General features: G+C 35.8%; 1 protein-coding gene across 11 annotated transcripts in view; it reads left to right on the forward strand.

Annotated features, from left to right (window-relative positions):
- TRPM3 (transient receptor potential cation channel subfamily M member 3) overlaps positions 1-12,896 on the forward strand; it is a 1,147,313-nt gene that overhangs the window by 622,886 nt on the left and 511,531 nt on the right. The gene's annotated exons all lie outside the window — the stretch shown is intronic.

The following is a 12,896-nucleotide window of genomic DNA, read 5'->3' on the forward strand; positions in this document are numbered from 1 at the left end:
ATTATTACATTGGTTAAGTTTCCTTATGAAAGAGTGATAGTTTTTGTCAAATTTTTTTTGTCCATTTACCTTTTTTGAATCATTAATTTGCTTAAATTGGACAGGTTCAAGTCATTTTAACTACATAGCATATCTTCTTAGTATTGATTTCAATTTTTGTACCTACTATGTAATTAAAGGATTTAGGATTGTAGGCAGATTCAAAAGTGAATGTTAAGCTGATGTATGTATATTTGAAAACCTATTATTCATGAGACCTATTGGTTAGTTGTTTGCCACTAGCTATATGTGAACTAGTGCAAATCACTTAGATACAGTTTCCTCCTTTATAAACAGAAGCTAAAAATAACTGACCTACTTACATTGTAGGGTGGCAAGAATCAAGTACATCACACTTGGGGACCCACTTTGAAAAGTGAAAACCTATAAAAACATAAGATGTTAACACACAAAGTGGAGAAATTTTTTCTATTTATGTCAGTCCACAGCTTCCATCAATTAGAATCTTAGATATTTGACTCAAACACTGAGAGGGTAAATGATTTTCTTATGGTCACACAACTAAGATGTGTTTGAGGAAAGGACTTAAATCCTGATTTTCCTAGCTCTGAGGCCAGCTCATTATCTCCCATGTTGCTCTGTATTTCCTTATGCCTATGCTATCACAGATCTGGACAAACACAAACTTTTGTGTATACACATGTGACACACATACACACACACACTTTAATATGAATTATTTTGTCAGATAATTTACTACCTGAAAGCAATTTCCTAGGGAATGAACCATATTTTGTTGGCAGAAAGAAAAAGAAGTCTGGAATCAAGACACCATAGGTGAGCTTATGCAGAATTAATTGAAACTGGAGGACATGCCCCCTTATGCCAGCAGAAGAGCTGGCAACAAGAATATTAAGTTCACAGATGCAGGGGAATAGAGAAACTGGTAGTCTAAGGTCGGCTGCCTTTAATCATACCCTCCAGGAGATGATTACATATAATATATAAAAAAAGATAACATAAAAAAGGCCAGGCCAGATTTACTACAGTTATAGTTATTATTGAGAGGAACCACAATTTTCAGAGCACAGTACCTCATCAGTAGTGTGGACAGCAATTGGAAAAGGAGTCAGTTAATCAGGGTGACTTTGACATCCACGGTGTGGTACCAGGTTCTGTTCTTTCTGTTTTCTCACCATTGAAACTGGGGCTGGTCATATCTAAGTACTTCTTGGAAGAGTAGAGATGCTAAGGTAAATTCCATTGGTTTTTTTGTGTTCTCAAGATGTAAGAGAAAGCTAGGAACTCATGCTGGGTTAGCTAGATCAGAAGGGCTAAACACAGGTACTCACCAGTGAAGCCCAAATCAGATTATGGTGTAATTTGGAAATACTTAACAAAATAAATGAAAATGTAATATGACATAGATAAAAGCTCCCCCCCCCCAGCCATTTGTGTCAAGACAATTCCTCTGGCTTAGAGAGGGTTGGGGTGAGAAGAGCAGATATGAATGCTCCCCCAGAGTGTGTCCACACACTGTGTATACACTATCTGTATTAAGCTGACTACTTGGCCCATAGCCCCAACCTGGCATATAGGCTCCCTCTTTTTTGGAGGTCTTATCTTGTTCTAGATCATGGAGGGCCCAAATCCCTTCTCCTCCATATGAATCCTCTATTCTCAGAAGTGACCCCTTTAAGACAATTATTTGAAAATGTTAGATCTTAGAGGGGATGTGGAAAAACTGGGATGCCGATCCACTTTTGGTGGAGTTGTGAACTGATCCAACCATTCTGGAGTGCAGTTTGGAACTATGCCCAAAGGGCTATAGAACTGTACATACCCTTTGATCCAGCAATACCTCTGCTAGGTTTATATCCCAAAGACATATCCAAAAAGGGGAAAGGACTTATTTGTACAAAAATATTTATAGCAGCTCTTTTTGTGGTGGAGAAGAATTGGAAATCAAAGGGATGCCCATCAAATGGGGAATGGCTAAACAAGCTGTGACATGTGATTGTAATGGAGTATTATTGTGCTATAAGAGATGGTAAGCAGGATGATTTTAGAAAAACCTGGGAAGACTTACATGAAATGATGTATAGTGACGTAAACAGAACCAGAAAAGTGTTGTACACAATAACAGCAATATTGTTTGATGAAGAATTGTGAATGACTTAGCTATTCTCAGCAATACAATGATCTAAGACATTCCCAAAGAACTAATGATGAAGCATACTATCCACCTCCAGAGAAAGAACTTATATTGATAGAATACAGAATGACTCATGCTATTTAAAAGTTGTTTTTTTTAAAGACCAAATTATTCAAAACTTTCACCTTCTGGTAGTCTTCCCTCCAGAATCACATTTCTGGGCCTCTCTCCTCCCATTGCTTTTGTGGAGAGTCATTAATGGACATTCTAAGAAAGGTCTCAGTACCTAATGTTGGACAAGTCAGTTATCATGTTAGGGTGATGGTAGTGTTTGGGATAGAATCCAAAAGAAGGGCAAAGCCCTAAAACAGGCATTCCTAGCCTCTTTTGGGACATGTAACCCTTTGATGAAGGTCTGGTGAAGTCTATGATCTGGTAAAGTCTATGGACTTCTCAGAATGCTGTTTATAATGGTATAAAAAGTGTTTTAAAAAACAGAAATGAGAAAGAAACCAATTATATTGAAAGAGTTATTAAAATATATTTTTAAAAGCTCACAAAACCCAGATTGCAAATATCTCCTCTAAAAGGAGAATCAAAGGGACGTCTAAGAAAAATGTTGGCAGCTTCCCAATGTTAACAAGGGTCAGTCAGCCTTGCACCAACTGACCATATTTTATGGTCATAAAAGTGCAGGCCATTTTGAATCAAATAGGGATAGGAAACAACTATTCAACTTAACAAACATGTATTAAGAAATTGTTTTTGCAGAAGGTAGTATCCAAGGCACAAAGAATATAAAGACAAAAACCAGATAATCACTGCCTTCAAGGGGCTGGCATTATGCCAGAAGAATAAAACAGGTAAGTAAGTGCAAAGTACATCAAGGAGGGAGAGAACATCAAAAAATAAAGGGGTCAAAGAATGTTTCATAGGCAAAAAAGGTAATTTTGCTAAGCTTTGTGGGAAGATACATCTTCTAAGAGGTGGAGCAGAGAAAGGACACGTATTCAAGCCATAGGAGACAGTTTGCTTGAATGAAGTTAGGTAGGAGATGATATATCAAGGTAAAGAATACATGAAGGGAAATAACATGAAATAATGCTTAAAAGGCAAGTTGGAGAACTTTAAATGTCAGGCTAAGGAGTGTATATCTATTCTAGACACAATACAATATAATAAACATCTATTATCAATACCTACTATGTGCCAGACACTGCTGAGCACTGGGGATACAAAAAGAGACAAAAGATATTCTCTGCCCTCAAAGAGTTTATAATCTAATGAGGCAGAAAACATGCATCTTTCTTGTGAGTATTTCAATGATGGTTTCTATCATTTCCAGAAATCCTGTTGTTAGATTATACTTAGAGGCAGGTGTGGATATGCTGTGATGTATTGTTCTGTTTCCCCACCCACTCTCCTTCCCTTCCATTTGGGTATTTTATTGTCTGCAACTACTTTTTCTGGCTTGAGTGCTACAGAGCACCATTTAATCCCCAAATGAGAAGTAATGTTATAAGTCTAGGAGCACTGGGGTGTTTCTTAGCAATAGAAGACATCCCTTTTAATTGTTTTTTTAAAGCAACCCTTAAAATTACCTTCTCTGAATGCATCATTACGATGAATCTTTAGGAAAGAAAAATAATTGGGGAAAAGGGGAATGCATTCTTTTTCTGCTTTGGGTTTGTACCTTAAGATCTGCAAAATAACTCCAACCTGAGTGAAGTAGAACAATCCCAACCAAACAAATACATACAGTATGAAATTGTAGCTCATCATGGTTAATTACCCTATGCACTTTTCTTATACAGGACATGCTAATTTTTCTACTTTACATTCTAAGTTAATTTTGAATATTATAATTAATCCTAAATTGAAATCATGATTATATAGTACACATTTCTATTGTTGACTTGCTTTCATAAATTATGAAACTAAAATTGGGTAATTGAAAGTTTAATTAACTGCCCAAGTTAAAGAAACCACATTTTGATTTCCAATGTATTTTTCTTAGGAATCTTTACTTAGTGAGAATATAATTTTTAGAATTTTTCAAACCAGACTGCTCCTGCCTCTTGGACATTTACGCATACTGAGAATTCTTTTTTTTTAAAATTAAATTATATTTATTTTTAACATTCATTTTTAAAAATTTGAACTTTAAATTTTGTCCCTTCACATATTCTCTACCCATTAAGAAGACAAGCAAGATGAATCCTATCATACATGTGGCATCATGCAAAACATACTTCCATATTGTATAGTAAGTTGGTACAAGGCTGAATGACCCTTGTTAGCATTCCCTCCCGACCTCCAAAAAAAGCAGGAAAAATAAAGAAAGTGGGAAAACATTTCAGTCTCCACTCTGAGTTCATCAATTCTCTCTCTGAAGGTGAATGGAATTTTTCATCATGAATCCTTCAAAACTGTTGTGTATCTGTATTGATCAGAGTAGCTAAGTACTGTGCACTATGCTATTTGGCACATTATTTGTTTAGCATTGATATTATTTCATTGACAATGGTGTCTTTTTAGCAAGATGTAATTTCCCTATCTTTTAAAATTAAGCCTCTTTTTGCTTTTGCATTTGTCTGAGGTCATAATTGCTATGCCTGCCTTTTGTACTTCCACTAAAGCATAATAGATTCTGCTCCAGTCCAATATTTTAACTCTGTGTGCATCTATTTCAAGTGTGTTTCTTATAAACAACATGGTATACAACAACAATTTTATAGTGCTTTGGGCATAGGTCTAAATTTTTTTCCAGAATGTTTGAACCAGTTCACAACTCCAACAATAGTACATTAGCGTATTTATTTTCCCACTTTTCCTTCAGCATTTGTCCTTCTCTTTTTCTCTCATGACTGATAGGTATGTGGTGGTATGTGTGAGTTGTTTCAGTTTGTATTTGCTAATTTTTAATCATTTAGAGCATTTTTAATATTTCTATTTATACCTTTGGTTTCTTCTGAAAAAATTCCTGTTCAAATCTTTAGACCATTATCAATTAGGGAATGATTCCTTTTTTATGAATCTATCTCATTTCCCTATGTATCGGAGAAATGAGACCTTTATCAGAGAAAGTTACTGAAAAAATTTTCCTCACTTTTTTGGCTGGATTTTTAAAATTTATGCAAAAAGTTTTCATTTAATGTAATAAAAATTCTCCATTTTGCCTCCTCAAATCCTCCCTATCTCTTAGTTGGTCATAAACTCTTCCCTTATGCATAGATCTGACAGGTAATTTTTTCCATGATCTCTTAATTTGCTTATGCTTGTTACCCTTTCTGTCTAAATCTTACACTCATTTTGACCTTACCTTGTTATATGGTATGAAATGTTGGTCAATGCCTACTTTTACCGGACTGTTTTTCAGTTTTCTTAGCAGTTTTTTATGGAATAGTGAGTTCTTGCCCCCAAATCTTTGATCTTTGGGTTTATCAAACAACAGATTACAATGGCCATTAGTAGGCTTCTGCCAGTCATGTATGACCATAGATCAGCGCCTTGAAGAGCCACAGGCCACAGTGTGGCTGTGCAGTACAATATGGAAGCCGCAGCTCCTGCCTCAGTGAGGACATCGGAAAACTGTGCTCTCTGTTGCCTGTTGGTTCCTGCGTCTCATTCGTTTTTCTTCCTCCAGAGCTTGGAGGCCCATCTCAGCTGCATGCAAGCTGCTCCTGAGTACTGAACTCCATCGGGCGCGGTCCTTGGCCATCTCATCCCAGCTGCCGGTGTCTATTCCCAGAGCCCTCAAGTCTCTCTTGCATACATCTCTGTAGCGAAGCTGGGGGTGTCCAGTAGGTCTTTGGCCTGAGGCTAACTCACCATAGAGTAGGTCTTTAGGAATGCGCCCATCTTGCAAGCGGTACACATGACTGAGCCAGGGAAGCCGTCTTTGTTTCAGTAATGGCCATTAGTTTATATATTATATACCTAATGTATTCCAGTGATCAGCCACTCTGCTTCTCAATCAGTAACACATTTTTTTTTTTTGTGATTACTGCTTTGTAATATATTTTGGAATCTGGTATTGGTTGGCCACCTTCACTTTTTTTTTTTTTTTTTTTTTTAGTGAGGCAATTGGGGTTAAGTGACTTGCCCAGGGTCACACAGCTAGTAAGTGTCAAGTGTCTGAGGCTGGATTTGAACTCAGGTACTCCTGAATCCAGGGCTGGTGCTCTATCCACTGCGCCACCTAGCTGCCCCAACCTTCACTTTTAAAAAAAATTGATTCTCTTGATATTCTTGACCTTTTGTTCTTCCAGATGAATTTTGTAATTGTCTTTTTCTAGCTCTATAAAATAATTCTTAGGCACTTTTGTAAACTAATTTAGGTATAATTGTTGTTTTATTATATTGGCTGAGCTTACCTACAACCAGTTAATATTTCTCTATTTTTATCTATCTTTGTATGAAAATTGTTTTGTAATTGTATTTATATAGTTCTTGGATGTTTCTTGGCAAATTAAACTCTTAAGTATTTCATATCATCTGCAGTTATTTTAAATGGAATTTCCCTTTCTATCTCTTCCTGCTGGGTTTTGTTAGTAGCATATAGAAATTCTGATAATTTATGTAGGTTTATTTTATGTCCTGGACAACTAGGTGGTTTAGTAGAAAGAGTACTAGGCCTTTAACCCTGGGCAAGTCACTTAACCCTCATTTTGCTGAGTTCTAATTTGGACTCAGACACTTACTAGCTGTATTACCCTGGGCTAGTCTCTTGCAACCCTTGTAGCCTCAGTTTCCTTCTGTTTAAAATGAGCTAGAAAAAGGAAATGGGAAACCATTCCAGCATCTTTGCCAAGAAAACCCCAAATAGGGTCACAAAGAGTTAGACATGACTTAAATGACCCAACAACAACAACAATTTTATATCCTGCAACACTCCCAAAGTCATTTCAAGTAGTTTTTGGTTGATTCTCTGATATCATCTGCATAGAGTGGTAATTTTGTTTCCTTGTTGCTTATTCTTAATCCCTTCAATTTCTTTTTCTTATTGCTATAGCTAGCATTTCTAGTACAATATTGAACAATAATGGTGATGGTTGGACATCCTTGCTTTACCTCTGATCATATTGAGAAAGCTTGTAGTGTAGCCTCATTATAGATAATCTTTGCTCTTGGTTTAAGATAGGTAAAACTTTTTTTTTTTTTGCATGGGGCAATGAGGGCTAAGTGACTTGCCCAGGATCACACAGCTAGTAAGTGTCAAGTGTCTGAGGCCTGATTTAAACTCAGGCCCTCCTGAATCCAAGGCTGGTGCTTTATCCACTGTGTCACCTGAGATAGGTACTACTTATTTTAAGAAAATCTTCATTTATTCCTATTTTGTCGTATTCTTAATAGGAATGGGAGATGTATTTTGTTAAAAGTTTTTTTCTATATCTATTGATATAGTCATATGATTTTTAAAAATTGATTTAGTTGTTTTATTATTGATATGGATAACTATGCTTCTGGTTTGACTAATACTGAATTAGCCTTGCATTCCTGGTATAAATTTCACCATGTCATAGTGCAATATGTTTGTGATATATTACTTTTTATATATTACTGTGTATATTACTGTTATTTTGCATTAATAGTCAGGGAAATTGGTCTATAGTTTTCTTTCTCAATTTTTGCTCTCTCTGGTTTAGGTATCAAGACCATGTGATTGGTGTCATAGAAGGAATTTTGTAGAATTCCTCCTTTTCCTATTTTTTCCAATACTTTACTGAATTAATTTTTCTTTAAATTTTTGGTAGAATTCACTTATAAACACATCTGTTCCTGGGGATTTTTTTCTTGGGGAATTCACTGATAGCTTGCTCAATTTCTTTTTCTAGAATAGGGTTATTTAAGTATTCTAAAGGTCCTTATGAACAGCATGCTGCTGGATTCTAGTTTCTAATTCATTTTATTGTATACTTTCATTTTAAGGGTGGATTCACTTTATTCACATTCACAATTATGATTGCTAATTGTATATTTCTTTCCATCCTACCTCCTCCTCCTCCTTCATCTTTCTCTCTCCCTCCCTCCCTCTTCTTTCCATGCACAAAAGGCGATTTTACTTTTGACCACTGCATCCTTAATCCATTCTCCCTCTTAACACCCCTCACCCTTTTTCTGTCAGTCCTTTTTCCTCCTACTTTAGTTCAGAAAAAGAGTGATATTAAGGTGTTACCACCATCCCCTTTTCCCTTCATTATAAAAACTCTTCCTTGTGTGCCTATTTTATGTCAGATAATTTCCACCCTTTTTCTTTTCCTTTGTCCCAGTGCATCCCATTTTCTCACCCTTGCATTCTTTTTTTAATGTAATAAACATTTTTTATTTATAGTTTGGGGTTCCAATGTTTATCCTTTCCTCCCTCCCTTAACCCTCCCTGAAGTCGCAAGCAATCAGATATGGGTTATACATGTATGATTATGTAAAACATTACTATATTTGTCATTTTGTACAAGAAAACTTGATTAAAAGAAAAAATGAAAGGAATTGAAAAATAGCATGCTTCAGTCTGTTCCATCAATATCAGTTCTTTCTTTGGAAGTAGATAGTATGTCTCATCAATAGTCCTTTGGGATTGTCTTGAATCATTGTATTGTTGAGAATAGTCAAGTCATTCACAGCTCTTCATCAAACAATATTGCTATCGCTGTGTACAATGTTCTCTTGCTTCTGCTTACATCACTATACATCATTTCATACATGTCTTTCCAGGCCTTTCTGAAGTCATTTTGCTTGTCATTTCTTATAGTACAATAATATTCCATCACCATCTTATACCACAGTTTGTTTAGCCATTCCCCAATTGATGGGCATTCCTTTGATTTCCAATTCCTAGCCACCACAAAAAGATCTGCTATAAATATTTTTGTACAAATAGGTCTTTTCCTCTTTTTGTGGATTTCTTTGGGATATAAATTTAGCAGTAGTATTGCTGGATTAAAGGGTATGCACAGTTCTATAGCTCTTTGGGCATAGTTCCAAATTGCTCTCTAGAATGGTTAGATCTTTTCACAATTCCATCAACAGTGGATTAGCATCCCAGTTTTCTTTTTTAAAACAATCCCAATAGTATAGACTCACAACCATGTTTTCTATCTATGTATATTCCCTCTAGCTAATGTAATAAGGATAAAGTTCCTAGGAGTTGCATGCATCATCTTCCCATTTGAGAATATAAGAAATTAACCTTGGTAAGTTTTTTCTGATTTTCTCTCGTATTTTAATTTTTATGCCTCTCTTGAATCTTGTGTTTGAATGTCAGATTTTCTATCCAGCTCTGGTCTTTTCATCAGGAATGCTTGAAAATCCTCTGCTTTATTAAATGTCTATTTTTTCACTATACGATTACACTCAATTTTGTTGAGTAGTTTATTCTTGGTTGTAATCTTAATTACAACCATTACCTTCTGGAACAAAATTCTTTTTTTTTTGGTGGGGCAATTAGGGTTAGGTTACTTTCCCTAGGGTCCCACAGCTAGTAAGTGTCAAGTGTCTGAGGCCAGATTTGAACTCAGGTCCTCCTGAATCCAGGGCTGGTACTTTATTCACTGTGCCACCTAGCTGCCTCCACAAAATTCATTTTTAATGAATTTTAAGTAAAAAATTCAACCTGCATCTTTGATATCATCTGTTTAGGGAACTCCCTATGAAGAAACTTGCTCCTTTTATACATATCTGTACCTGCTCTGAACGTTGTAATCTTATGGAGCTTCCTGGGTTGCTGAGAGGTTAAGGGACTCAACCTAGGACATACAGTTAGTATGTATAAAAGGTATGATTTGAACCTATATCTTCCTGAGTCTGAGGCCAGGACCCTGACCACCAAGCCATAGTTTCATCTCAGATGTCTATTAGGTAAGTGTGTTGCATTTTCAGATTGTAGTTGTTTTAACCCCATGTGGTATTTACTATGGCTGAAATGAGTGCAGTGCACTAATATCTTATATTTGATTTTTGAACCAGTGGTCTTCTCTCCATCAAATTCTTTCATCTAACCTCTAAGTTCTTTTAGGGATAAGTACTAGAACCTAAAGGAAGTGTTGTTTTTTTTTTTGTTTGTTTGTTTGTTTGTTTTTATGGGGCAATGGGGGTTAAGTGACTTGCCCAGGGTCACACAGCTAGTAAGTGTCAAGTGTCTGAGGCTGGATTTGAACTCAGGTACTCCTGAATTCAGGGCCAGTGCTCTATCCACTGCGCCACCTAGCTGCCCCGAAGTGTTGTTTTTTTTAATTCCAGACATTAAAAACCAAATGTAATATATTTATGAGTATTTCCCAATATATTATATGCTTCATTGCTATTATCAATTTTTAAAAAGATTTTTAAAAGAGCATAACCATAGCTTATATGGTAGAAACAATTTTCTGCATACTTACAGATAGTATTTTAAACATGGCAAATTTGTTCCATGAAAAAGGTATGGATCACATCTCGGAAATTGTGCAAAGCTTTTGAAGATTTCAAGCAGTTTATTGACACACACACACACACACACACACACACACACACACACAACCCACCATTTTCATACCTGAATTGTCCTGATAGTCTTATATGACTGAATATAAGGGAGCATTGGGAGCTCCAAAGAGACTAGCTGTAGGTTACTCAAAGGGCAATGAAAAGATGCATGGCACATGTAGCAGGCAGTAGCATTATTACCAATGATGACTTTTGCAGGAGAGGTGGTGTAAAATACATTACCCAGAACAAATATAACTGGCCTAGGAGGTGAGCTGGTCATAATTAAGAATGAAGGGTAACAAATGGAGCAGCACCGACATCTACAAAATATTAATAAAGCCAGAGTAAGGTCTCTAAGCTATTGGATAATTCCACAACTGAGGATTTATAGTAAAACATGGATAAGAGTTGCATAGGCTGAGAGAGTGCAGAGGGCTTGTAATTTATCATGATGAGAATGAATGCTCACACTAGGGAGAGAACATATCCATCAAAGTACAATATGTGATCTGCTCAATTTCAATTAAAAATCTTTTTTATTACATAAAATTTTAAAATAGTATAAATGTGCAAACCTCTCAATTCTGAAGAAAAGTGGACCTGGGTAGCCTTTTAAGAATACCTTTGTCCATCACAGAGAAGGTCAGAAGCCTTTTATCTTTGGATTTGTAGATAGAGAAGCCTAAATAGAAATTTGAACAGGAAAGCTGTATTCAAGTTAATGATAACCAAACTTTACCTCTAGAATTGTGTATTTTATTGGAAAACATATTCTTTTCCACTTTAAACAGTATCCATCTAATCCTATACAATTCAGTGAAAAATGTAAAAACAAAATAGAGACAGGAGTGGAGATAGTTATTAGAGGCAAGGAGCCAGAATTAAGAGGGATCAGGAAAGGCTTCTCATAGAAAATGGTATTTTAGCTGAAGCAAGCTAGGGACGTCAGAAAATAGATATGAAGGAAAGCGTTCTAGGAATGGAGAACAGGCAGTGAAAACACCCAGAATCTTTAGATGAGTGTCTTGTGTAAAGAGCAGCAAGGGGGTTCTAGGACTGTAGTAGCCAGTTGACCAGGTTCGTTAATTAAGTGAAAGCTGCAAAATGACATTATTTGGTTAATAACCAGGAGAATTGGCAGAGCAAGAATTACATTCACTGATTTTCCTCTTTGTTGCTTTCTTATTCCAATTTCATTCAGGCTTTGAAATAAACTTTTTATGGGATGAGTTCTCTTTTGGTCAATTAGCTTATTGAAATAAGCCATGTTTTCAAATGTGTTTTATGATAGTGTCTATCAATTGAGGATTGACTAAACAGACTGTGGAATGTACATGGAATATTATCATACTCAAAAAGAACACATATGAAGAATCTGGAGAAATTTGGGAAGATTTGTATGAACTGATGTAGAATAAAGTGAGCAATGACAAAAAATTATTTGTGGAATGACTGCAATAATAAAAATTTAAAAGTACACTCAAATAAAAACAAATATTCTTTAAGTCCAATGAATAATCTTGGTACTCATAAAAATGGAAATAGACTGGTTCCTTTCCTTGGAACACTAGGGGACTGTGGGTGCAGAATGTTGCATATGATGGCAAAGTAATCAGAAAGATCCTAAATCCTAGAGAGGCCCTAAGAGTCAATAAAAATCAATCCCTTCACTTTATAGATAAGGAAACTGAGGTCTAGACAGTTTAAGTGACTTTTCCAATGTCAGAAAAATAGGAAGTATAAGAAGTAGGATTCGATCCCTCTAAATCTACTTTTGAGTGAAACAGTCTCATTATTTGTTGGCATTCTTTTTTTTTTCCCTCATTGGTGAAGGCCAATTGGGTGAACTAAAAAGAATATATCTACAATGGGTATAATATAAAAATAAGTAAAACTTTAATTAAAAAAAAATAGGCTGCATGTAAGACCCTAAGCAAGTATAGAGCACATCAAGTTATGTTTAAGGCAACTGAAATGATAGATTTGCAATGGACAAGGGAGGCTATGATGGGGAGGAGGGGAGAAGTTTGTGTTGGGCAGAGAAAATGTTTCTCTAGTTAATGTATGGTTTAGTGTCTTAACACATTCAGGAGACTCAAGAAAGAAGCAAAGAGTCTATTTTTACTTCCTTGGATGCCTTAGGATGGTTACTATTTTGATGGGAAGTCACTGTATAGCTTTGTCCAAATATCAAGACAGGCTAGATAATATAGAATTTTGAGACAATGAGCATACACCTTTCCCTGGAACATAATGAAAACGTGAGAAAGCTTGT

This window comes from Dromiciops gliroides, chromosome 1 (genome assembly GCF_019393635.1).
Source record: "Dromiciops gliroides isolate mDroGli1 chromosome 1, mDroGli1.pri, whole genome shotgun sequence".
Classification (NCBI taxonomy): Eukaryota; Metazoa; Chordata; class Mammalia; order Microbiotheria; family Microbiotheriidae; genus Dromiciops; species Dromiciops gliroides.